Raw genomic sequence first — 206 nt, forward strand, 5'->3', positions numbered from 1 at the left:
CCGGAATACCCGTGTCCCGGCTCGCTCTCCGGCCTGTCCCACTCCCACGGGTGCATTTTCCCGAACGCTGTCTGTCCCTCACCGACGGTGAACGTGCGCAGGCTCACTTCAGCTCATGGAGGACATTCCGGAGGTGCGCCTGCTTCCCACCCACCCCCGGTTTCCAGCCGCGGGACCGGGGTGGGGCTGTGCTGAGCCCCACGGCG

This window comes from Buceros rhinoceros, unplaced genomic scaffold, assembly GCF_000710305.1.
Source record: "Buceros rhinoceros silvestris isolate BGI_N320 unplaced genomic scaffold, ASM71030v1 scaffold24550, whole genome shotgun sequence".
Lineage (NCBI taxonomy): Eukaryota > Metazoa > Chordata > Aves > Bucerotiformes > Bucerotidae > Buceros > Buceros rhinoceros.